This window comes from Ischnura elegans, chromosome 1, assembly GCF_921293095.1.
Source record: "Ischnura elegans chromosome 1, ioIscEleg1.1, whole genome shotgun sequence".
Lineage (NCBI taxonomy): Eukaryota > Metazoa > Arthropoda > Insecta > Odonata > Coenagrionidae > Ischnura > Ischnura elegans.
In genome coordinates, this window is record NC_060246.1 from 126,970,059 (window position 1) to 126,997,892 (window position 27,834).

General features: G+C 37.3%; 1 long non-coding RNA gene across 1 annotated transcript; it reads right to left on the reverse strand.

The window, feature by feature from the left end:
• Positions 1 to 2,024: 2,024 nt before the first annotated feature.
• LOC124153545 lies at positions 2,025 to 26,573 on the reverse strand. The gene is made up of 3 exons (XR_006863689.1): positions 26,497 to 26,573; positions 20,682 to 20,789; positions 2,025 to 3,524 (listed from the first exon to the last, which is right to left on the reverse strand). It is a non-coding gene; the product is annotated as an uncharacterized LOC124153545 (long non-coding RNA).
• Positions 26,574 to 27,834: the final 1,261 nt, after the last annotated feature.

A 27,834-nucleotide genomic window follows, 5' to 3' on the forward strand; every position in this document is an offset into this window, starting at 1 on the left:
AAGGAGAATGAGTAATATCATTTTTATTGAAAGGCAAAGTTATGTGTTACACGACAGGTAGTTGAAATCTTAAGAGATCTCCATTACTTCTCCCAATTTCTTTAATCAAACTCCAAATCTTTCAGCAAAAATTAGGCGCGTATCTTAGGTAATAGTTTCTTCTGAATATCAATTGAAGGATATGATATCAGTAATTAAGTTTCGTTAAAAGCTGCCAGTGAGGATAATTCTGAATCATATCTTGCTTATTTTTGTACATCCTTACAGCAAAAATGGCTTACATAAAATTAATGGTATGACAAAAATGAATTATGCGACAATAATAGTTATACGTTTGCTTAAGAAATGTGAAGGAAAAAACCTGAGAATTAAAAGAATTGTAATTATTTTGATGTTTTAGGTGTATATTTTCCGAGATAGTAATTTTGACGAAAACTTATAATGCTCAATATTACTTCCCTTCCCTTAAATAGCTAACTGATTGTTTTACTATTCCTGCAAAGCGAAGCATATCGAAGATCTTGAATTCAAGAAATCCGTTGGATTTGAGGGCAGGTGCCAGTATCTCTGTTAGGGATAAATATTCTCCAAAATCCGGTAATTTTAGCTGCGTTATCAAAACTAGCCTTCAACAAAATCAATTTAAAGGATTTATTGTGTTTTGACATGAAAATTGTTTTTTCGAAGCCAAAAAGTCGGATATGAATAGATTATTGGAGAACCTCTGGTTTCCTAAGATAAGAGGGTGTGATACTTCAAGTGGTTGAATGGTGAGAGGTGATGATTCACACAGTGTGACTTGGAAAATATACCAAAAGCAGAATATTCACAATGCATTACACAAGTACACCCCTTAATTTTGCAACTTTTGAAAACCGCATCATTTTAAACAATCGCCGGAAGAAATTCCAATTTTAAAAGAGATAAATATTGCGATTAGATTGATATCAGCGCCAAAACTGGATCTCCATGCTTCCGTATTTATAAAAAAATTACCATGATATCTCTAAGAGGAATCACCTAATTTATATAGTATTTTAATAACTTTTTTATTGACCAGGATTAATTATGTGCATTTAACTACAAGTGAGTAAGAGAAGATTGTAATTACAGAAACAGACGAATACCGTTTGTTTTAATGAATTTCCTAGCACAATTTCCAGTGGTGAAAATCTTAGTATTTTTTGAGTGAATGAATAATATTTACCAAATGCATTATTTTGCCTGTGAGATAGATGAAAACTGTATCATAGCGCGGAATAGCACGAAATGAAACTTCCTGATGCCTCGAATTTCAAGCCAATGTCCTTAATAATTAAAAGCTGATGAATAAAAAACTCTCACAAATCGGCATGAGTTTCCAACAAAATCTATGAGTTTCATATCAGCCAACTTAATTAAAAATATGAACCTTATAAAAATTCTAAATTATGTAAAAAGACGTGAAGTTTGATTTTCATTGATTTTGAATTGAATAGCATTAAATTTCTTGCATTGATCGATATTTAACAATTATTCAATTTTCACCTTACAAGTCTCATGACGAGGAACTTTTGAGTCTTCTATTTTATAGTTTGTATTTTCTCCTCAAGTTATAGTGACAACCTTTTAAATCTCTTCCTTATTTAACCGCGCATTATTTATTCAGAACAAGGCCAGTAATCAATTTTCTAATAAATATCAGCAATCTCCCATTATTTTTAATTTTTTGAAGTAAATCTACTTAATCCAAATTAGAGAAGAAATACAAGTATTATTTACCCATAAAAAGTTAAATATAACCTCGAAGATAATTGGGCCATTAAGAGGTTATCATTCTCGATTGCTGGCGCCTATATTCATGTCAATGCCATGTCGGATCAAGTTAGGAAATCGTCTCGTAATCATATGAATTTGGTTTTAATATAGGTATATTTGGAAGAATGCTAACCTAAGCCCAAAAATATATTGTTCTTTGGGCATTATCATACCTGGAATAAGAAATTAAATTTAACAATATTTATTTATTCAAACAGATAATTTATATATATTTGTTACATTCTTCCAACCTCTTTGTACTAACTTACACAATTTGGAGCATGTGTATTTATTTTGGTTATGGAATTAATTCCAAACTCAAGTGTCAGGTTCTACTCCTCTTTTAGTTTCATTTCGAATATGTATTGACTCTTTTCAAATTACCTGCGGTTTTTTTATTGGAATTTTGCTTCAATTTCGAGGAAAACTTTATCTTGAACATTTAATTATTGTGCCTTAGAATTTACTTCATTTATTTTAAAACAATTATGAGCGTAACTCCAAAGTAATTCAATGTCTGAGAACATGAAATTTATTATAATAAAAAACATTAGTTTTTCTTTAGTTAATTATGATTTTTGATTGAATATACCTTCAATGTTAGGATACCATTAAATTGAATGTATAACGTATTTTTTCACTATAAAAGTATCATTTTTTAGAGAAATGTCGTGAAAAACATAAAAATAAACACATTTTTAGGACAAATATGTTTTTATGTAATATGCAGGCGAACACTTACGAGAATGAAGAAAATGTCTTGAAATAAACTTTTGAACAATTAGCTTAATCATCGGAAATAGGTGAGTATTTTCTCAAAATAGTCACACAGTTGTTTTTTCATTCACCTTGTTAGTAGATGTAATTCTATATTAAATTTTATCATGTAAGCCTAATGTCTAATTATTGTACTGCTATGAGGTCGTATTAGTATAAACACGTTTATAAAATCAATTTTGAATTGAGAAGCACCTGATGAATAGAAATATTTAGCAGAAGCTGTACTGTGCATAATTACTTCATTGGTGATTTGACTAAGTATCTATTTTCGTTAATATCATCAATTAATCATATCCTAATCACTTAGTGAACTATCTTTATAAATTACGGTACATGAGTTTTCTTAGAGGTTATATAAATGTAAGTAAAAGGTGTTGCTATTGAGTCTATTATTCACGTTTTAAACGTTAATTATGTGCTTCGTATAAAGTAATTTTTTTGCGAAGAGATACCTTGGAACAACATATCGAATCATAAACGGAGATATCGTAAAACCCTCTAATTTTATTTTTACAGCTTACAACACGTTTTTCGATTGCTAAAAACCATCATCAAGTAATGAACAATAGCATAATACTTGTTTTCCAATCAAAACACGTGTTTTAAACTGTTATAATAAACATAGTGGGCAACACGATTTATCTTTTTTTTATCATTTTATGTGCTTCCTATTAACCCGTTTATTAGTTAATATATTTTCGAGTCATAATCAATTACTGATTGCAGTTATCTATTTGGCCATCGCAATTCCCCGTCTGCAATTCCGTTGAGTATCAATCTTCGGGTCGGCGGCATGGCTTTGCTTCCTTTTGCCGGGGCAGTCGGCGGGCGTCGATCGTCAGCCGTCGATGCTTTCCTGGCGGATAGTCAACCCTCCGTCGTCCCCCGCTCGCCCGTGAAGCCTCCGTCGCGGTCAGTCCAGCCGCGCCGTCCACCCACTCTCACTCCTGCAAATGAAGGAAAAGGACAATGAGGCTCGTTGTCATAGGTCGGGATAATCATGCTCAACTGCACTCCTTCGTTCCGATGCCAGCCGCTAAAGGAGGAACTAGGTCGCTGCTCCGCCGTAGCGTGTCCCCTCTTCGCACGCCCCGCGTAAAATCTATAAAAGGCCCGTTACTGCTCGGTCATAAAGCATGGCCCGTGGTCGTTTTGTTTCGGCATGGCGGGCTAATGGCGCACGCTGGAATTCCTAACCATGGGCGTATTGCGGGACTCTCTGTCCCTGGCGAACGATCGTTTGTGCTTGACGACACTGCTGGCTGCAGAACAGACGTCTGCTTATCACTTCGCTCGCCAGCGTTTCCCATAAGTTTTATTTTTACCATGTACTTCATTTTGCGTCTGTTCCCTCTGCAGTATTTTTAAAATTTATTATAGGGTAGTTCATTTCTTTTAAATTCTCTGAAATACCTACAGAGGGCATTATTTTGCTCCGCATACAGAAATGTTTGCGGTGTTCAATTTAAAATGCTCACCATTAGGTGAGGATTATTTTTAATTCCTCCATTGAGTTCCCTATGTAACAACTCAGTGACGGTTACAGTGACTATTAGTTTGGTGGTGTACCTCGGTGCCACACACGCCATTGTATAATGGTATGACGTTTTACCTTTACCTTTTACCTATATGTACCTCGTCTTATTTCCATCGTGATGTCGTGGCTAGCTCTCCTCAGTTTTCTCCATCCTTTATTCGCTACAAAAGGAGGCTTCTCCTTCCTTCTTTGCCGTCCCGTCTCGCAATCCTTATCAATGTGTCTCGTTTCTCACGAGCCCTCCCCCTGACTGCCTCCCCTCCTCCTCAACGCCTATCTCAGCCCCCGAGAAGCATCGACTTTTACACGAATCGTAACCTTACATTCTTTACTGCCCTGCTTCTTAAGCATGCCTTCACCCCCGCTCTACATCCGCGCTCCCCGAGAGAAAATAATCCCACCACGAGGTCCTTTTCCAACGAGATGCGCCGTTAACGTCATTCCGATCACGGGAAATATTCATTTTTATGCGGGATATTTCCCCCGTACCATTATCACCTCCGCAACGCACTCTTTTTTTCCGCACTGTCCCACGATTCCCGTCCAGAATTTTCTCTCGCGAAAAGGTAGAGCTGACAGCATGGTCTCCACATTCATTTTCTTTTCCCTATCCCTCCTCCTCCTCCGGCTCGCCATATTAGTAGCTCGCAGAGTATAAGGTGAGGTCCTCATGTTGCCACGCCGAGTAAGATTGTCCGTTGTGCGTGGGTTAGGCGGGATAGAGTTTACTATAAATCCGTCTTATTTTGCTTGTTAGAGATGTGGCCATTTTCCCAGCACGACGTGAGGGCTTCGGACAACGGCGCACCGCCGAGGCGGCAGGATGCGCGTGGAGACGGCGGGAGGCTCGGGCGCCATCTCGCGGCGAAATGAAGTCCGCCGCCCCCCGGTGCTCATCGAGGAGGAAACGCTAAGACGAAGGCGCGGGCAGGCCGCACACCTAAAGCGGTCACGTATCCACCGGCGTGTAAAGGGGGCTTAAGCCCATTGGACGCGGGCTAACTGTGGTAACGCGAAAGGCGCGCTTGGATGGCTAAAGGAAAACGCCATTCTTTTTTTTTTTGTGGTAAACGAGATTTTGATGGTGGGCACTTAGGAATTTCGTTATTTTTTTATGGCACAGAGAGCGGTGGTGTTTAGGCTGGGCGGGGCGTGATGGAGGTATAGCCGGGAAACGTGCGCGATCTAGAGTTGCTCTGGAGTTGCGTGCGGAATACTACATGCGCCATCTCGTGACAAAATAAAATAAAAAACATTTTTTTTGGCTCCAGTTTGCGGCGAGAGATCTCCTAGTATATAGGCGACGGATATGAAATGGGTTTCATTAAATATGGAAAATTAAGATAAGTATAATAGTTATGACGTGCAAATTACCGCTCAAAATAAATTACATTTTAATCTGATATGGATATTGGATTGAGAATGTGAGTTATTCTCCGTTTCCTCTCCTGGTATATGTGTGACTTCAATGATTTAATCAGTGAAAGTCTATTTTCATTCATAAATTCAATATACATTTCGTAGTGAGAGGCAAATGAATCTTGCTTCTCACATTGGATTGCATCTGCGCAAAATATGCAATTCAGGTAAAAATGTATAAATATTACTGCGGTAATCCTATTTCTATGACTATAATCCAATGTTAAATATGCATAAAAATATGGTAGCCTACGAAAGAATTATTTTTGCATTGAATTGCTCCATTCTAGTATTAATAAAAGCAAAAATAAAAAAAATGATGCCGTTTTTCCATCTGAAACAAAGGTGATGTATAGTTTTTTATTGGTGATCATCTACTCTTTTTATGAAAAATTGCAGAATTAGAGCAATTTTATCAAATATACTCGAAAAAGTACATTTTAACATGATTTCTACTTAAATCTTTTGAAACTGCTTTCTTTTTTTGCACACCTTATATCAATCATAATTCAGATTTTAATTAACAGGGTGATATATTTCATCAAAATTTCTGCCACTTATCTACTTTTAACTTTAGATAAAATATTATTAGAAAAATTATTTATATATTAATTGTAAGCCATTAGTAAAATGCAGCAGTAGAATCAATTTTGAACCCAGGGAATGTTTGTCGTTATTTTCTCAAACATTTTCAAACTGAATTAGAAAGTATTAAAGTGAGATATTTTCTATTTCATGCCGCACCGCCCCATTGCGTATTGATTCTAAATAAGTATATTTAAAAATATAAAGTCTTATTCTTAAATTTTGACGATAAATTGCTTGACACATGATCAGCTGGCACAAACAACCGCCATTATATATTATTATTCTTATTTAAGTCATCCATGAGAAGTTTCTACGTATTGCTGACATCGCATGCAGATGGAATCTTAAGAAAACATTGGTACTTTGAATCCAGTCACTACTCGGTGATCTCATAGTTACTTTTTGCAGCATGGCATCAAGAACATGTTAGACCAACAGTATTTGTTTTCGTATATATTAACAAATTTGATAAAGTATGCGCAAGTCAAGATATGGTATTGTATACCGATCATTGCTTCCAATTGTAGGCGTGTTTTCCTCATGAAAACAAGTGACGAAGGGGCCTCATCTTCAAGTATTCAGACTAATACCTCTATACCAATTCAGCACCAATTAGATAAAAATTGGTCAAATAATAAATAAGTAAAAAACATAAGGACCAAATTTTTTATATTTTTATATAATTTGAATACTGCATTAAAAGCGGATATAGTTAGTGTATGATGATTGATGTTTTCTTAAAAATTAAAATGTGCGATTAACCAAAAGACTTACGTGTTTACCAAAAGTAATAAGTAATAATGGTTTCACAGACATCAAATGAAAATTAACACAAAACATGAAATAAAAAGGCGGATATGAGAGGCTAGTCTAGTGTTAAAATTCACCGAAATTCTAACATTGCATAACTTATTCAGGGTAGTTAAATTGCAATTACATGACCAATTTATTAAAATCTATTCCATAATTTTCAACAATTGTTTTATCATAGAAACACTCAATATTCACATTACACATATTACTCACAAACAAATATTAAAAAATATGGGGCCTTAGGATAAGTAGCATGAGAACTGTTTTTATCATCAATAAAACTTATTTTACCGCATCAAAGAAATTGCTACTTGATCTAAATATATTAATTTCCTGTTTTGATATATAAAATCATTAGCATTAGAAAGGAACTGTCTTTCGTAAACCTTTGCTGTAGTCACTTGATATGTATAAACTGTCCTTGAATGCAGCACTCCCTGAAAAGCAACAAGAACCTACTGAATGTATTATACTCACGTATTTTCTAATGTGTGTGAACATGATTCTTCTCTCTACGGTGGTCAAATTCTTCATATATTTATGTGGCTGCTCTAGTCAATTTAAAACTTTTATGGCTTCGCCGTTTAAGTTTTATTAATAGAAGAAAAGTGTATAGATGTAATTTAAACATTTAAACATTCTGGTATTTCATTAACATAAATTGGAATTATAATTAATCACTATCAATTCACCATTCGTTTAATTTACATAATTGTCCACGCTTCCTAAAATACGATTGCTGCAACCCTATAAAGAACAAAATTGCTCATTAATTTAGGTTAATAATTTAGTATCCATAAAACTTTATTTTCATTTCATTTTTGGACAAATGATTGCTAACGGAACCGGTGACGACGTTACGTGATCAATCAGCCGTGAAGGAATTTATACCCTGAAAAATAATTCTTGAAAAATGGATTCATATTGTTTTCCTACGTCTATCAGATAGTTTTAAAGGTGACATTAATCATGATTTGTTGTTTTTTCATTTCTGAGGTAGAGGTCAAAAAATAGTAAATTCACTAACCGGATAAAATAAAATTGTGAAAACTTATCCTTACATATGTGGTTAATATATATAGTACACTTAATCACTCCGGAGGACGTATTCCTCCCGTTCGACCAAAATTTTGGTGACGGTTCACTCGCTTCAAACTCAAGCTATCATTTTGAAAATTTCAGGGTAGGTTTATAAAGTATATTAGTAGTATTGGAGTCTGCACGTTTATTTCAATATTGCTTTGAGCCCTGTAGTTACCGAAATAATATATTCCATAATTAGATGTCATTGTACAAAAACATTGGAATTTCAAGCAATTCATATCAATATGCCTTGAAAAAGCTTATTGCCTACGTTTTCTAACTTTTATTCTAGATCATTGTCAACATTGACCTTCATCTAAAAGTTGATAATTTGACAGTTCACCTTTTATTTATATTCACAGATATATTTTTTATATTTGAGGTGCAGCCTAAGGAAGAACAAATTTTACTCTGATTACCCTGTTGATTTCAAGATTAAAGGATAGGTTTCACCGAAGTAATTTTTCCCCAAAGAACTGGTCGTGAGTAAGGAATACATGCAAATATTTAAAAAATTGCTATCTTCACTTCGAAATCACACTTACGGGTTAAATCCCAAAATGTTCGGTTCCATATTCATGCGTGCGGAAAAATTCATGCAGTGTTATGCCAATTCTTCATCATTTAAAACAGGCTAATGATTTTCTATTTTTTATTAAAATATAAATATTTTTATGTAGACCTAGTGTCCGATATTTAGGGACTTTATTATTTCAATATTCCTTTGTGATGTATTGTTACAAAGATAATATTTTATATGAATGACAAAATATACAGAAAAATGGAATTCAATGAAATAATGTTTATCACTATGCTTAGAAAACGCTTATGGCCTACATTAACTCATTTTTATTTTAACCACAATATTTTTGGTATCATGTGTTCAGAATTAGGATTTACTTTAGCTCATGTATTCAGCTGAATTATTAATTTTATTTAGGTAGTATTTGGATAGAAATTAATAGTGATGACACTTTTTATAGTTAAAATATTGCATTGATACATATAAACTGTCCTATCTTTGTCATTACAATTTGAACAATCATTATAAGGTTGCTACAAATTTGTTAAACTACGTAAGAATTATTTATTTTCTAATAAATGCGAAACCACTCTGTTTTTTCACTGTTTGAACGCAGGTTAAGTTATATTTAAAAGCAGTGCAGCTAAATTATGTGAATATATATCATTTCTAACTCAAAATGAAAAATGGTTATAATGATAATGAATTGAAAAAAATTTTAATCAAATAAAATGATTAAGTTAAATTTTTATTTCCTTTATTTTCCTGGTATGGATTAAGAACATAATGCACTAAATTTGGATAAATGATATTGTTTGCGCGTGAGATTTTTTCTACCATTTATGCATCAGGAAGTGTTACCAAAATTTAACCAAATAGTAATAGTTTCTTTGAAAAAATATGCTAGCTTTAAATTAACGTATGTATTTACTCAATAAAACCTATTTCTGTCACGCCATGTAATATATTTTAGAAATTGTGAATTTTCCATGTCGCATTTGTTTGAACTGCCGTCTATGAAAATGTATACAAATACTTTATCTCATGCATGTAGCCCACAAAGTAGCCGCAGTGTATTCGCATTAATATGTAGTATTCATTAATTGAAATTTAAAATAATTTATGTTCTCCGACTGTCAGGGTATCAGTCCTCTTCAGTATTCGTAAGGGACCAGAATATGGGGCAGTAAATTCAAAAAGTGTTTTTTCATCCCAATCAATATTTAAGTTATTTAAACCTCCTCCGTGCTCTGTTAGTTATATTTTATCAGATTTAAATCCGCACCTAATTTTTACCGAGCATTAGGTTTCCAAGCCTGCACATGTGTTTAGGATGAAATCTTTGAAAAGGCCGCAATGGTGATATTAAATGACCTAGCACCTAGATGAAGTATTACTTCATTCGTTCTGAGCTTCTTAAATAAAAAAAAAAATTAGTAGTAACCAAGAAAAAATGCTGGCATACCTTTTCCATTCAGGCCCCCACCACATTGCACTATTTCGCTACCACGACATTTTATTCTCTTCGAAATAAATAAGAAGTAGAAAAATTTGAGAATTAATGAACTGTTTCATAGAATGTTTATGGCTAAATATTTCTGTCATATGTTCATAATTTTTTCAGTTAAACGGGTATAATTTTCATGCGGTAGGAAGTACGGAAAAGGAAAAGGCGATTTTCGGTGTGTAAATCACGTGGCTGAATTTAAAAGAAAATGTATCCGATAACATAAAAAGATTTGCTCGTTCGTGTAATGAGCAGAGGGTTGCATTAAACCAATAATTGAACGGTTCGCACTTGATAGCAAATACATTTTGGCCCTGAAAACAATAGGAACCATACAAAATCAATATATAACAAATAACATTAATTAATTTCAATTTTGTGACGAATGTTTCAGTTGCAAGGTAGGCACTACAGATGGTACTACGGTAAGAATGAATACTATGGTAACAATATCACGTAGATGAAGTTGTCTTTCCAATATTTTTACGAGCTCACATGAAGGATAGCATTTCTTTTAATGTTTTAATAGCTACAGTTCCACAATGCAAGTGAGAATAAACTTGGCTAACCTATTTATTTTCCTTGTAAAATATTTTCATATCCTGCACAGTTAAGTTTTGAGGATTATGAGATCTCTAAATCCTGAAATTTCATTAGTACGAATAAATAACTTATCTGTCTATTGTATCCAAATATTTTTCTATCCAAAATATACTTTGAAGCTTTTACTCTGCTTATTGGCGCAAATATTTACTCGATCCGTAATTAGCAGCCTTAAGACTTTGCCATGGATTTGGCTATACTCTGCTCATTTCAATTAATTTACGAATTCCTTCTTATTCATAGTGCAGGAAAAACGTAGAACCAATCCAAAGTTTTAGCGTACCAAAGTGGCAATATATTTTCTAACTTCTATTGATGATCTAAAAATGAATTTAGTACACAATGGGTTTGCTAGAATACCTACTCAATTGTTTAATCAATCATAAATATATTTTACGGGCATAGCCAGTGTTTCATAATTATTTTTTAAAACATTCTTAACATGAAAATATTACCTGTAGAAATCTGCATTGGAATTAAATTAACTTAAATTCATTGAAATAAAATGATACACTGGCGTTAATTTTCAAGAGTGTTGCATAGCAGTGAAATAGTATTTGTAATTATTACTTCTTTGGTATAAATAAGTACGTTGAGGTTTTTAGCCGTCGCCTGTTATTAGTTTATTAAACACTCATTACCACTGTGATATCCAATCATTGATTCAATGCTTTGCGTTTTTGTTACACAGGAGCTCGACCGAGAAACACAAATATTTTATTGCAAACTGATTCCTTTGGGAGATATATAATTATTTTCATGCTGAAGAATTCCTTTTATGTGAAATATTTAACGAATTTAAGATTTCTATTGAATGTTTTTATTGGAATCTTTAACAACTCTTTTGAGTATATGTGTATTTCAGTACATGCAAAAATGTTAGACAGTTGAGCATGAGATTTTTTCACGAAAAATAATAGAAATTAACTGAACTTGAGCCGGAATGACGCTGATGTACTGTCTATTCTGAAAAAATCATAATTCGTTAAAAATAATAAATGGAATATATTGTTATCAACCATAATGAATATATTTGCCTTAACTATTTATCCACAATTTAATAAAATAGCTGAGATATTTAAATGTTGTGTGTGTTTACTAATGGCTACAAGAGAGATGGCTGAATATTGTTTCGAGTAGTGATTTCTTTATATTTCGTATATATGTTTTTGTAAAACTAAGGTAAAACACCAAATATATGAAATTCATGGAACTGCTGACAAAGGCACAAAAATGGAGTCATATTACAGAGCACCTATCGTGAGTTGCCGTAAGAAGGCAAAGGGCTTCTTAAGGTTATATTTAGCCTTTCTCAAGTTAAAGTTATTCATGAAAACGGTTGATGATTTAAGGCGCATTTATCTTTTGAACCGTGGAGTTAAACGAGATCCTTATCGAGTAAGCGATCATCACTGCAGCCAATAGCTCCCGGCCGTACGAGTGCAGCAGTGAATTTTTATTCTTCTCTCCACATAAATTCTGTCAAATTGCAGCTGCATCGAGATTCCGAGATTAACCGTAATGCGCGATAATTCAAATATATTATTGGCAGATAAGGTAGAGAGAATGTTCGAAATGCGCATTCACTCGCAAGCCGCTCTGCTGAAAAAATAACACGCGCCAGGAATTTTCCGCGAAGACCACTTCTCCCCCGTGCATTTTTTCGCTCTTTCCCACCGGCGGGAAATAACAACCCCCGTGCATTCTCAAATTTATATCTGGCGCACTGCCAGGTGGAGGCCGACTCGAAATGCACGTCCAAGGAGCGTGTCTCGGGCGAGACTTAAGACGGCAACACGAGAAATACACCTCACGGAAAGCTGTCCCCCCGCCAGTGACACAGCCTTTGCAATGGACGGCAGAGACATACGGCTAAGGGTAGTATCTACCACCCTTGGTCGGGGAAAGGGCTAGTAAGAGAGGAGACATAAGTAACACGAGTCTCGAGTGCAAAAACGTATCGGGCTTGTATTTTCTAACGCGAACACCTCGCAGAGTCACCCTTTCTCGAAGTTTATTTTGTCCACCTACCTAGCCTTTAGATATGAGCTGAGGCCATGGGATAACGCGCTTTTCTTAGGAGGATTCTCTGTCCGCAGGACACACGAGACTTGAGCATGGGTTTAATATGTCACAAACGTGTAAAAAGGGGGCGGGCACGGCCCGTACATTTTCTTCTTTATCTGCGCCGACCCACGCCCCCCGTCCACCAAGTTTCAAGGCTCACACACCAACTCACAATGGAATAAAGCCCGTCCTTCCCATATCTTAGCCACTTTTTTCCTCCGGTTTGCTGGCGTCTTCCTCCCCCGACCACGCCCCCATCTAGTCTCATCCTTTGCGGACTGGGAAAACTTTTCTTGGAAATAAAAATGCGAGAGTGATACGAGGCCGAGATCGAACTGGACGTGGAAAATGGCTTCGTCTGTGCATCCCAGTGCCGCGACCGAAGGAGTCCCCGGCGGGTGCTTCTACCCTCCCGGGAGACCGCACCGCGCCTACCGCCTTTAAGACTCCGACGTCCGTAAAATGCCAAATACATATTATTAATCCCTATAATGTTACATCTTCTTAAAAAAAATACTCTTTTCTTTCCTAAATAACTCGGTGAACTCATTGACAGGACATTGCAGGGAAGGGTATCTCTTTCCAATCCTTTTTCACGACACGACGCATGGAAAGTTCCAAACACTATTTATTCAACAGCAAATTAAGGATATTATTTGGCTGAAGGATCCATGATTTTTTTATTTCATAATTTTCGTTCCAAGAGTTTCATTTATCTCTTTCTAACTATTATTGGTCGTGTCTCATATGAGGAATGATTGCCGTTGACAATATCATTGATATCGAATGCGCTCATTTTTTTTATTATCTTTTTCTAATTCTTAAAAATATTACTCTTTCCTTTCGCGTTGGTAGCTGTTAAAAAGCAAGAGAACTTGGCCTTTACTGCTTTTTTCATGAGATCTTGCAATAATGAAAATTTCCGCTCTATTTTTTAGCCCACAAATCCTTGTTGCTGAGAATACTATAAAAAGTCATATAGTGCTACCATTTCATCTCATCTAATATTACTTAGAAATCATAAGGGGCAATGGCATTGGCAAAAATTTAAACTTTGCTTATTTTTCTTCCCTCAGGGCCTTGAAATAATGGACTTTTTTTAGTGCCACGGTTTGCACATCCGTTATTGCAATACAAGAAAGCATCATATTTTGTTGCGCATGACATTTCCATTTGGCCAGTATTTTTCCTATAAAAGATTAGGCATTGAAATTGCTGTGAATTACTGGTATACGTAAAAACTAAGAAACTCTATTGATAGGATTTCTATATTTTTGAAAAATCATCGATACCAGTGATGCATTGAATGTTACCTGAAATAGATGACTTCATACGAGTGTAACTGTATTCCTTAGAAATAACACCGATATGTTTCGAATATTTCACGTCACCGAGAAGTACAGAACCTAGAGATTTTTATTATGTGTAGGCAATAATGTACCTATAAATAATTTTCAGCTAACAAAATTGTCTAAAAGCAAGGAGGCGGTAATTGTTGAAACGAAGTAATGTATAATTATCTGCCTATTTATAACAATAGCTAAAATTAATGCGATTCAGCGTAATTATTATCGTAAGCTTGCGATATTTTATCGCATAATCTCAAACATAGTACAAAAACCTTAAGTACCTCAAAAGTATTTATGTCGTTTCAACTACGGAAATAAGATATTGAATAAAATTGTGATGCAATAGAGTTATATCTCACCAATAAGTTTTAATTGTGTAATTTAATTGTGGTTTTCAGTCGTTAATATGATGAAAATGATCTTATTGTATCAACTCTTAATTTAATAGATGACGTCCATTTCAAAAGCCTTTTTAATAGGTTGATCAGATCATCGACCACATATCTTGAATGGAAAATTCATTTCGTCTTTGTACGTTCCTTGGTCACTATCAATAAACGCAACTAATTGGATATTCGTTGCGTTTAATCGTTATAATTACCACGATAATTCAATGAAATAGCTATAGAGAATTTCTAATTGCTTTTAGATAGGAAAGAGGGTCAATAATGAGGATCGTGGCCTTGGATATTGCCAGCTGTGAGGATTGCTATCTCTTTAATAGCATAAACGCCAAAGATATGCGGGCTGCCTTGGCTAATGACAAGCGCAACTCATTGAGGGACATGAATCAGCTGCAAACGGCTTCACTCCAGAGATTCCTTATCGCCCTTCCTTCGCTTTCCTTCCACTCATATCGATTTTTCATTCCAAAATGCAGCCTCATCCTCACCCGTGTATCAGAGAAGCAGTCCCCAAGGTTACTCACTCAACTATATAACGCTCAACTGTGTCGTAGCGTGCGACCCTGAAATTCCGTGATGGCCCCGCAATTTTACGCTTCTGTCATGAATTAAAGACACGGCGAATAAATGAGGGATATTATGTGGGTAGAGCTTGTATCGTCCACTGCGGTAGCGATTTTGGAGTGCGTGTGTGGGAAAGAAGAGACGGATCGGAAAATGGGGGAGTGAGGCTTAGAGACGGGATGGCGGCGACGAAAGATGGGCTAAAAGAGGAACAAATAGGCGGAGACGGGGTCGTTCACCTCGTTTGTCAGATTGTGTCACGCGGTCTGTGATGTGTGCCTCCACTGGGTGGCTTGGCTGCCGATTCCTGCCTTCGAGTGTTGTGGGTGCTGGGAAGGGCGGGGAAAGCTAGCGAGGACTGAAAGAGTTTTTAAGAGGCAATTCAGGGATGACACGGGGTTTAGGCCGGTAAAAGGGTAAGGTTTGAAGTAAAGGTGAAGAAAGGCTTAAAAGGAAGTGCGGGAAGAGAGTAGTGAGATGACTGAAAGAAAGAGGGGGATAGGTATATGAGTCGAAAGTTGGTTTGACGTTGGAGTATAAGTTAGAGATAGGATAAAAAAATGGAGGAAGCTATTACCGCGGTGGTGAGTAGTTGGTTGTATTTTTTTCGGAGAGCTTCGGATGGAAAAAAAATATTTCCAACTTTAGCTTGGGGATTGAGGTACGAGAAAGTTCCACGGTTTTCTGCAGAGGGTTACCTTAGGGCTGAAAAAGGGGGTCCAAATGACGACGGGCTCAGCTGAAGAGATGACGGTTGGATTAGGAGCGCGGGACCTTGTAGAGGAAGCAAAGTTTTTTTTTGGCTCAGCAAGAGAAGGAAAGAGTTAATGGAGGAGGCATAAAGGGATGGCTTAGGTTTTTCTTTCCAGAGATAGGGGGCGTGTCAGGGGACGAGGGATTAATTAAATAGTGCAGACGTGGGATGAAGACTGTGAGAAAAGAATTGACTTCCGGCGCGGATGTGGTGAGAGAGGAGGGCTAGGATGGAGTAGATGAAGTGCATCCGTTACAGTGTCTATCGAGGGAGGCTGTGGGGCGAATGGTCACTCAGAGTGTGGGAAGGGAGCCAGTTGGGGCAGTGTGCGATTGCTATCCGACCCCCCAGTTAGAGCCTTACAAGGCACAGTTAAAGTTCTTCTATTGAAACAGTAGTATGTTTTCCTTTCAATTCTGTCGCATTCTTCGGGTCGTTCCTCGGTGATTATGATGTTCAATCACCCCTCAGAGAGTTGCTCTTTTATTGTCGTGGGATAGAGACTGGAAATATTTTCACAGAAAATGGTTAAGATTTAAAGATCTACCTTCTATTTAGGTACTTCTGAATATAACTATGATTAGAAATTGAATTTTCAAATAGCGCCAAAATTTATGCAATGTAAATAACTTATTCATAGAGAAACCCATGATTATTGTGATTTATTAGCAGTTACACGTAGGTATGTGGATTTTGAAAATGTCTTTTATGTCGTACTTTATTTGCCACTTGATAGTTGCCGTTGCAACCTCACTCTTCACTATTCTTATTTCTATTTATCTTTTGTCCATTAGGTGAAGTTTCTCTCGAAAGCTTCAACTTTTTTCGTCGATGGCCTAAAATTCCTAAATTTTTTGGTTCCTAAGTTTAACCCCTTCTGGGAGATATAAATTTAATGGAAGCTGAATATTCCGTATAATTGTGCTTAATGAGAGCTTAACTTTCGTTTCGTGTATAAATTCGAAAAGTTAACGAGTAACATTGTTCCAACTGATAACTAAGTAACTAATAATGCTGTTCCTCATACCTGCAGGTACTAGGCAAAGAAATATTAGTCATTATGATGCCTTCGGGATCAGAATAGTTTCCTTTCGACTTTTTAGGCATTATTTTTCAAGTTCAGATGACCTTAATGCCTATGATTTTACGATGAAGTACTGTGGGAATTCATCGAAGAAACTATATTTCTCCCAAAAAACCTGTGATTACGACAGCCGTAGTATCCTCAGGTACCACTTGCTTAGACTTAAGCATAGTAAAGAAATGAGGGCAGTACAAAAACGCTAAAGCTAGATAATATTTCTAAATCTTGTCACTGCGTTCATGTCATAATTTTTCTTACAACACTGAAAACTTACCGGTCGTAAGCTTCAGGTGAGTAAAGCAAATAGCCTGGCTAAAAGCTCAGTCAAAGGTATGAAGGCAATACACAAAGGTGAAACCGATGTTAAAAAAAGGGCAAATCCTCTCACTCCTGTCGTGTAAATGGATTCTCTAACAATACTGAACAGGTTGAAGTTTCAATTTTTGTATCTAATTTATAAGTAGCGCTACAGTTTTTCATCTCAGCTCTAAACTTTATTGGATTTTGCCTTATAGCCACTATTTTGTCTAACTTTCAGTCATTATGGTTCTCTGCTGGGTCCATCACTCTTTCAAGTTCCTCAATCCGATCAATCCCCTTCGTCCTACCCGTGCCCTTCATTCCCTAACGTTCGCCTGGCTTTTACTACGTCCATTTTATAGTTTTTAAAAAACCCTCTTCCACCGCTCAAACTGACAACACCCCTCCCCCTCTTCCCTCAGTTCTTCCCGCCTTTATTTACCCGCTCAACCCCCCAAATGTGCTTTAACTTTCTCCATGCGCACATCTTGGCCGAAATAATACGCCCATACCAGTTCGCCTCGCTAATCCAGCTTGTCACTTCAAACTTGCTGTTCATTATGGTGGTAGGCTCTTCTTTCTACGCATTACACATTTTTTTGCTCCAAGAGAGTATCCTAATCTTAGAGCCGAGATCTACCCTTGATAGTGTTGAATAAGTAGTCGTATCTATTAGTTTTGGTGTAAGGTATGCAGACGATTTTAGAAAAAAAAAATATTATCTAGCTGCTGTGTGGACTTAGATGTTCCTAATGTTAATATTAGTGATTAATAGGTAAATGCATTTTTTGGTAATCTATTAAGCTACAGTGGAAAAATTTCCTACTGAAGAGATTGAATCATCAGCTCAGCTTGATTAGAGATTTATATTAGGGTAACTTCTTTCCTAAACTTCGAGTTTCAACAGCCGTAAGAGGAAAGTAGCTGAAGAGGAACTTATAATGCGATTAAAGCACCTGTGTTTTGAAGGTACTTCATTCATACATCCGAAATTAATCTTCCGCAGTTATAACTCATTATTTCAAGTAGGTACATTTTTGAGGATTATCTTCCTTATTTTGATACTGCACGCGTCGAAATCGAATAAACTATAATCAGAGAGTTCATTTGAAACTAAAATAAATTATTAAACGCGAATAGTTAGTTCTATCAAATATCTTCTCCGATTGTTCTTACTTTTTAGAGCACTGATAAAGCAGTGCCCGAAAATTTATCTTGATGGATATTTCAGGGTAAAAGAAAGTGGAAAGAGGAGGGAAGTTTTTGGGAAGGGATGTTTTTGTGGTTCAAAACGGTACAAGTATATCAGCAGCATAAATTAAACCAACCCCTATAGAACACTATCTGTAGATCAATATTTTGTAAATCCAGCCACTAATGGTGAAGCTGTTATTTTTTTTTACGTCAACTTTTGTGATTTGGTCAATGCTTCAAAAATATTATCCCTCTTTACTTAAAAATAGTTTACTTCTGTAAATTTCTTTCATGACTTGAAAAAACTGTGGATGGTGGGAATTGCTCCTTTTGAAGCAAAAGAGCACTTGTGGGAGGTCAATTTACCGTCAAGACGATGTAGAATAAGCCCAAGGGCGTGGTTTTAATCTCACTAAGAGATCCTGAGTACTCCAAAACGGTCGTTAGGGAGAAGAGGAAAGAGTGGTCGGAGTGTATCCTCTCGTGTGGCTGAGAGCCAAGGAAACAGTCTTTCTGCAGCAGTGGTGGTCGCCAGCGAGAGATGAAATTAGGAAACGGAGCTGGAAAAGTAGAGGGAGATGAATGAGAGGGCAAAAGGAGTGGATGAGGAGTGGCAAGATGCGTGTGGAAGATTTTCCGAATTGCCTCGGGGTATCACAGCAGAGCAGCTGAAATAGCCGGCAGCTTCGACGACTCGTGGAAGTTGGTAGCTAGCCGGGCAGGTACTCCACATCTTCGCGAACGTGCATGCGTTTTAAGTCTTCTCATTTTTTTTGGCACGGAAAGAATTGTGCCGTAGGAAAGCGGGTGATGGGACGGCCCGCTGATGACGGCCGCGAGTTGGGTTGATTCCCGCGAACTAAGACGGTGTGGGCCGGGGGCGAAGGTGGTATAGGGTAGAAGGAATGCATGTGGAGAACGGGGAAATTAGAGAGAGGGGGGTGGAGAGAAGAGAAAGATGACGGGCGATGGAGAGGTGGAGTGCGGGGCGATCGCATCGAGAGACGCCCGGGAGATTGGATGGTAGAGGCGGGAGGGAGAGGAAGCCTCCGATCCCAACCATACTCACGAACACTCCTTCTTTCAAACTGGAGGAAATTCGCGATGCTTGAAGGCACGGATGTCTGAAGGAGAGTTCCGATGCGATGATCGAGTGGAGCAGGCAGCAGGGATATGAGAAGCTCCCGGAGGAGGGACGTGATATGTCTTTCCCATCGACGCCCCAACTTCCTCCTCACGGCGGAGCCAGTTATCCGCAGACTTGCAATCTTCTCCCCCGTGCACGCTCCCACTCCTCCAAAACTTTCCAATCCAAAAAATAAAAATACAACAGCCTTCTCTTCTGCGCTCATTTCCACCACCCTGGTCTTCTTCTGCATCACCCGCGCCTCCCCTGCACCCATCTTGAGAACACACATCGCCGCTCCCATCCCGGCCTCACCTCCTCCTCTTCCCCCAGTAGTTCCTTAATCCACATCCCGCCCCCCCCGCCCACCCGGCCCGTGGAGTCCTTTTCGGCAACTGTGTACTACAGTATGTATAACGCCACTCACTCACCCTCCCACCCCTTTCTCTTTGCCTCGCCTCCCTAATGCACTCTCCAGGAGCTCATTACCATCGCTCTCGCCTCTGGATGTTTTCCGCTCCAAATTGGATTATGCTCAAGACTTTGTTGCTCGCCTGGGATAATATTCGGAGCGCCTCCTCTGCCGCCGCTTGTCCCTCTTCACTTAGGAAAATTGTCATAATTTTCTCCGGAATTAACGTAGTTGGGAACCGTCTGCGCCTGACGGTAATCCAGGCGTTTGCCAAGTTATCTGGTATTGTTCCAAGTAGCTGTCTTGAACGTGATCTTAAAGGTAGATATCATCCTGAGTTTTTATATAATGGCGAAGTTTTTATGGCCATCATCAGCACGTTAGTCTCAACTGATGTACTCTATTTATCGCGAATTTTCGCATCGCATTCTTTCTCCTTTGAAATACGATTGTAAATAAGTAATTAAAATGTGGAATTGCCAAGAATACTTACACCTATTTACTTAGTCTATGGAAGCTGCCTGTAGTATGATGTAAATTAACTATTGGATGACTTGCTTTAAGGAATTGATCTTTAATCCAGAGCTCATGTATTACTGTACTATGTTGTACCTTTGAAGATGATTTTATGTAAAATACCTCTGGTTTGTTGAGAACGTTATGTCAATTGATTTACAAAGACCAAATTTTTTTAAAATTAAATGGATTAAGTAATCAGTATATTTCTGACATTTGTATACGTTAGGAATTTAATAGGGATTTGAATACTTTTCTTACCATGTGTAATCATGGCCGGTTACTGGTCCCTTTAAAGTTGCTTGTGAGTTGCTGCAAGGTGGTTGTTTGTTACTGACGTCTCCTACAAATCCGTCTTCATGAGATGCACTGTAAATAATAAATATTTTATGTCAGAATAAGGGTGTGAGTGCATACTTAGTTATTGGCATTGGCAAGTAAATCAATGCAGATGAATACAAGAAAAATGTGAAGAGAAGTTACAGGATGAACCAATTTTAGAATAAATTTGACTATGCTTGGAATTTGTATGCATTTATATCCAGGATTCATTTGAATTTATATATTGCCGTCAACTTTTTTTTCGTGACGCAGGTATTTTGAATAATGCAACAAAGCTGAAAATTATTTCTTAAAGTTGTTGAATTTCATTTTACTTGAGAAAATTCAAATAGTACCAGAATAATTTTACAATAAAATTCAGACAGTTTCATGCCTAAGATTGATTGGTTTATCGACATTGATCGATTTATCCATGAGGCATGCTATACATAAATGTTTTTGTACAATAAGAATCTGGTACATCAATATTTATCTTGGTTTAACTGCTTCAATAAAATCCTTAATTGTTATCCTGTATGAATGATAAATCTTTATGCATAGGATTATTCCACAACCAAAAATATTGTCCGTATTTAAACTACGGATTCATAAACTTGTGGAAATATTTTATAATTATTTTATCTTACTTCGTCTAATATTTTGATTCCGTTAACCCCATCAAAGTAAAAGCCATAGTTATATCATTTTCACCGATAAATGCTCCCTGAGATTTTTCTCAAAATTGCGATACAATATTTTGCCTCGATATCCATTTGCAAAACAAATTGAGTTTAGCATAAGATGTACATGATATTTGATAATTTTTTTATGAATTAAATATCTTAAAGATTTATATTTCCGTTATTTATAATGAAATTTCCTCTCTTACAGGTAAGTGAAAATTATTTGACTGGGAGTAGTGCTTCAGAAAAAAGCCTAAAAATGACCACTTGGTGAGTGTTTACCATATTAGCATAGAAGCACAAGGTTTATGATTATATCTCCTTTTTTCTTTGGAAATATTATTTGGAACAGGAAATTATGCAAAATATTTAATTTTTAGCTTTTTTTCAGCGTTAAAATGTTAAAAATACAATGCAAAGATTTGGGAGGTGTGGGAGACAAGGAAATTGAAATAGGATCAAGTTGTGTCTTTAGCACCGGCAATTTTTAACAATTGGAAATAAGTGTTTTTTTTGGCATACTATAGGTTATTCGTAATCGCTCATAATTGAGAGATTTACAGAAAATACACATTTAGGTTAATTTTGTCGGAACATTGTTATTACGATGCATATAATACACGATCTTTGGTTCAAAAACATAGTTATCACTATAAAAATTATGGACGAGTTATAAGGAGAATTGCCTAAGCCATAACTGGATCAGGGTTCTTTTTCTAAGATGACCTAGTAATAAATGGGAAATTTCTTTGATCTATTTGTTCTCTGAATATAGTTGAGTTAATAGCTAGATAGAGCAGAAAATGGTTGCAGCACATTTTGAAAAGATTGAAAGATATCTACTCAACTGTTCAGTGCAACAGGAAATAACTGCCAGTACTTATTAGCAAATAGAATTAACTTTTACGAATGAAATGACATTATTTACTGTGCCATTTACACAAAACAGATGATTACCGAAAATTTACCGTTTTAAGGCTACAGAAGTTATTAGAGCTTTTAACGGAGAGAAAATAATATTTGCGCATTGGCGTTATCATTGTAGGCAAAGGGAATCAAGTTGGAACAAAGACACTTTTTTCAATGTAGATTTTTGTCATTCTTAGAATCTCTTAAGTTGCTTATTCACAGTAAATTTTGGTCTCTTTATTTTGAAATTTTATTTTGAATCCAGAGATAAAAATTACTTTGTATTTATACCGTCAATAAAATTCAATAAATGTGAAAATATAAATATGTGACCACCTTCATATTAGATTATAGCGGAACTTTTTACGCTATAGTTTATATAAAAAGAGGAAAATCTACGAAAAGTTATCTTTCATGGGTAAAATTTGCATTTCCATGGGTCAAATATATATCAATTACACTTAAAGAGTTAAATAGGCTGTTCCTAAACTATTATTAGTGGCTATTCATTCTAAGCTCACAGCTATTAATTGTGAATAATAGAAATCGTGAAAGAAATGTATTGACCTTTATTAAAGGCTTTCAATAAGTGTCATATTTTACGACGCACTGCTGATTTGAGATATCAGACGGATTTGCTTAAGAAATTATGTCATAAATTTGCAAATATTTCTCGCAATTCAGATATAAAAGCCTGTTGAAGCAAAGTACTGGCCATGAAACAGCGGTGGATGTAAAGCTGGGTGAGTGTGTGAAAAGATACTCGGCGAGTGCTTACCGTCTTTTTAGTGTGAATATCCGCGACCGTAAAAATGTTATGCGATGATAAAACGGTTCATTATGCCATAGCTATTTATCATTGACGAATCATTGATTACACCACTTTGTGATTCAGCATGTCCAACTCATTCCGTATCACGCACTCGGCGGGTCTCGGTGAGAGAGCCGTAATTGCCAGTCACACGCGACCCGAAAAGAAGAACGCAAAGACTCTCAAAAGGACGTGAAGGAGCCCCCGTGGTTTTTATGCTGATGAGCCCCACAAACGGTTGAAACGCGCGGGTTACACGATTTTGAAACGATTTTCGAGGGCCATTCATCGCATCACCTACCCGTTTAAATTCGAATAAAACTTTTTACGGCGCGCATTTTAATAAAATTCCGCGAACCCACTTCCGCCTCTCTCCTCCCTTACTCTCTCCTCCCTATTCCCCTCGCCTCCTCATCCCACTCCCATCGGCACTGCCAAGGATAAGTGAGTAATTCGTCGCGAACTCATAAGGAAAGAGAGGACGAGAAAGATTGAGAGAAGGTAGAGAAGATTGAGCAGCTTGGAGGATTAGGAAGAGGAGGAGAGAGAGAAACATAGCGGAAGAATTGGACGTGACCGATGTGCTCACGTAGATTGGGAGAATGATTTGAAGCGGGGAAAGGGTCGAAAGGGCCCACAAGCCCACGTTCTCAGACTAGATTTCTCTCCCTCCCTCTTTTCCCCATTTTACCCCACCTTCTCCCTTTTCTCTCTCTCTCTCATTTTTTTCTTTCTCTCGCACGGCTTGTCATGTCAGGGGAAGGAGTTGGACGAGGAGATTGAGCTTTCGTCCCTCATCGCTAGAGAACGCTGGCAGTGACTCTCGGAGGAAGTTACCCTCCCACCTACTCCTTCCCCCTTTTCCCCGCAGGAGCCGTGCGTGCCCTTGGCGGGGCCGCAGTCAAAGTATGTTCATTTTGGATACGAGTGGGGGAAGAGAGATTACTAACATTTTCATTCCGTCTTAATGAGAAAACAAAATCTCCACCTGTCTTTAAAAAAAATTTAGTTCGAGGAAAGAAAACTTCCCAGTATATTTCGAGTAGTAATTCACTCTATGGCTTACGCTCGCAACTTATCGTAGGCTCTTGAGCCTTCGTTTGCTTTTTGAAGAGGAATTGAATGGGCTTTATCGATGAAAAGATAGGTACAATGAGTGAGAGTCGTAATTTGCCAGGCCGTAAATTTCGTTCGAAGGAGTTATTTGATGCGAATGAACGGTGCCGAGGAATGATTATGCAAACTGATAGAATATCATAATGTTTGCTGCAGAGGCAGTACCGTTAGCCGATTGATATTATTAGAGGATCGATACCTTATACTGTCCGTTAGACCCTTGAAGAGATCCAAGTACATCAGAAACGATTGCTTAAAATTGTATGATAATATCCGAGAAAACAAATACGAAGTCCATATTCATAAAGTTTCTGCATTTTTAGACTGTTGCTAGCCATGGTGCAATTTAAAGAATAAAAATTAATGCTGAAGTGACGATGAATGAGAGACCATACACAAAATAAAATAATCATGGTAATAGTATCGTATGAAAATGGTATACTGCGTAAGCGGTGTATCTTAACTTGTAACCCTTGTTTTTTTCTTAGGCGGGAGTAAATCTTTCTGCCGTTCAGTAGAATTTAAACCCATTCATTGGCAAATTTTTAAACAATTGCGGTTTTTATCAAGACTAATTATTTTAAATGGTGTTTAATATGACTTTCATCACGCATGAAGTTATGTTTGAGGAAAACATTGAGCTATTGAAGTGCGGCGTAACAAATAAATATGCATATGCTCAAAAGACAATTGATTTTTTTATTTGAAATTTTAAATTAATCACCGGTATTTGTGACTACGTGATTTTCAATGATTTTGCCCTTTAAACAGGTGAGGGGTTTGTTGTCATTAGAAACTTTTCAAGAGACATTTCGTGCAACTGAAATGAACCACATTAATACGTTGTAAAGAGATCATTCTCCTTACAAAGGTCATTTAGCCATATAATTATTATGAATTAAAGTACAGCAACATTGGACGTAATTGTGCTGCACATAAGCACTTCATAATTATATGGCAAAAAGAGCGCTTTCTAGATACACTGGAAAATTACAAAACTTTGAATAAATTTAACATGAGGAAATCAGAATCATGACCTCTGTGAGGTTTCATCATGAAAAATGATGTCCATCACAATTTTTATTTGTGAAATTCCAAAAACTACCAGTTCTCCTTTTACACTCTAGTTTATGTGAGTAAAACAATAGAATTCCAATTACAACCATGCCTAGGTAAAAGAAATCTCACGTCCTGCCAGTGGAACACAAATTCATTACACTTAAATTGGCTGAGAGGGACAATAACGAGCGTCGATCTGGATTTGTGCCTTAAGATTATTTTATTCCCGTAGGTTTGAAATATTACTGAACATAATTCTTCATACTAACAAAGAAAATATTGAATGAGGCTGATGTCCTGTAAAGTTGAATAGTGCTAATATTTTTCTAACTAAGCATTCTGTTTCATTGGGTTTGAATGCCGGACTATAATCGATTACATTTATGAGTCTTCGATCACCTTCATTTGATTTATTTATATTAATTAGCCAGCATCAGTAAATGTTGAAAATTATATTATCAATAACAGTTTTTTGGTACCGACGTTTCCATATTTATATCTTATTACTCTTCCATAACACTTAACCGTTATTAAATAATACCTACCCAAATAATTTATCAATTATGTGCATGCTGAACAAAAATACAAATTATTCTTTTGCAATGGTTTCCACACTTAAAATAGCTTAAGTAAGAATATTTCGTAAAAACGACGCAAGCACCACAGAAATGACCTCTTGAATGAGGTTCACCAAAGGCGTTACATCTCACTTCTAACGGCTGCCATCAAATAAAAGGAACATGATCACCTTTGCATAGTTTGACTAAATATAATTTGAAAAGGCATAGTAACCAGTATGCATTGAAATACCTATCACCCGAAATTAGACGTAGAGGTCTTTTGTTTGAAATGGACCCCGTCCATTTTACTTTTAGTTTGCCAAAATGGTCGAAGTTAGTTATTACCGTACAATAGCTCAGTAATACCATGTATTTTCCGGAAGACAACTCATTTATTTTACCGTACCCAATATCTGCCTGATTGAATGAAAACTGAACCAATAAGCATGCATTCAAAGTAGGCGTCGTATTTTGAACAGGAATGCAAAGGGAAGACATTTTTCGATGAATCCCCTAGCGAGCACTATGGCGCGTGTCAGATGTTGCATCGTCAGCTTATGGCGTTGGGGGCGAGGTAAAAAATAAGCGAAACATGAAAAAATAAGACAAAGAATCACCCTCGGAGATGGAATGGACGTGCGTGAGGGATTGGAGATGAATGAAAAATGAGGTAGAGTGATGATGTTGAGGGGGGGGCTTGGGGTGTTAGGGGAGGGTTTTGCGGTGGCCGGTCCAGTCGGGGCCGCAGATGAGCTGCTGGGCTGGCGGTTGTTTGTGATGGCCGCCGTCGTTTGCTGCCCTCCCGCGTCTGTCCTTTTTCGTTCCCCATCTGGTGCCATCGCTCCACACCCCTTCCCCGCGAAAAGCTCCTCCCCTCCGCCGCGTCCACTTCATTATCCGCTCCATCCGACCCCACCAGACGCCTCTTTCATCCTGCGGAAAGAATGGATGGAGAGAGAGAGAGAGGTAGAGAGGAGAGGCAGAAAAAAATTAAACAGAATGAAGCCGGGCTTACGCGCCTTTTGTGTTGTTGCCACACTCGGTGAATCTCGCCTGTTATTATTTTCCCAGTCGCGTAGGAAGCGACAACTCCCTTACTCCCTCCTCAACACCCGCTCGCCTTGTCCAATAGTACCACGCGAGAGAGCGCGTGGTCCGCACCCCTCCTCCTTCTCCTCCGATGGTGTACAGCGACGTGTAATCTGCGTCCTTTAAACCCGTCGGGCGGCTAAGCACCAATTCCCGGCCCTGGGACCGGGCCCACAAATCCCACCCGTCCACTCCCGGCCGCGCTGCACTGGACGGTAAAGGGGTTGCGGAGGGGGGAGGGGATCATCGTGACAGGCCATTTCTCGGCGGGTTGTGTATGCGGACGAGACCGCAAGCCGCGGACGATTTGTCAAGCTGCTAAGCCGGACTGTGCATCTGTCCGTTTTATTTATTCAACTCAGAATCATTGTGGAAACTTTGTTCTTGTTAAAAAAAAAACGTACCGCTAAATTTTTATTCCAATATCACAAAGTTTACTTGCCGCTGAGTTTGTATCATTTTTAAACAAGGCAGACAAATTAAAAAACTGAGGAAAAGCGTGTTGCGAAGGGAAAAAAATGTCGCCATGCTTGTTCACCCTGATTTTAATCCCGCGAGGGATTTTTTTAGAGATTTCTAGAGAAGAATTTTAGAGGGTTTTCAAACCTCCAAGTTTTGTCTTTAAAATGCAAGCTAAGGATTAATGGAACTCCAAAATGCTATTGGAATTTATTAATGTGGCCATCGTAAAAAAAGTAATTTATTGCACTTAAAGCGGAATACTAAAGCTCTAAATGTGAACATTTGGCTTCTATTCCCCATAATCAGTCAATTGAATGCATTACGGTAAAAAAATCATTGATTTTGCCTCAATTAATATCTTAAAAATACTTTATGCTAAGTTATATTATGGTCAGTGAAGTCAA